Raw genomic sequence first — 422 nt, 5'->3', positions numbered from 1 at the left:
CAGTCTGTGCCTGTCTTTCCAGTTGGCAATTTTCCATTTAGAAGGTCAGTCCCATACAGAACACCTGCTGGGATCCTGTTACACGGGCTGCGTTGCTGCAGAATAATATTTACAATTCCTTGTTTTGGATCAAATTTTGGTGTGCTCTAATTAGTAGCCTCAAACTTAAGACTGAGTGCATAGAGTTCCTTGCCTGAAGCAGTCCGAAGGATAACGTGTACTCCGTGTTATGTCCCGTGTTGTGCCGTGTCGAATATCCCCACGGAAAGAAGACGGGATGCAGGAATCGCGGTGAAGCCTGACCAAAAAAGGTAAGGCAGGTGAATCCCACAGCACTATTGGGATCCGTGGGTGCTCAAAAGAACGAAGCTTTGTGTGCAAGTCAYCCCAAAATACACATTGATGAAAAGGATATGGGGGGG

This window comes from Nothoprocta perdicaria, unplaced genomic scaffold (genome assembly GCF_003342845.1).
Source record: "Nothoprocta perdicaria isolate Ctin4 unplaced genomic scaffold, notPer1 scaffold_281, whole genome shotgun sequence".
Classification (NCBI taxonomy): domain Eukaryota; kingdom Metazoa; phylum Chordata; class Aves; order Tinamiformes; family Tinamidae; genus Nothoprocta; species Nothoprocta perdicaria.
The sequence above is the reverse complement of the archived record's forward strand: the minus strand, read 5'-3'. Positions refer to the sequence as shown.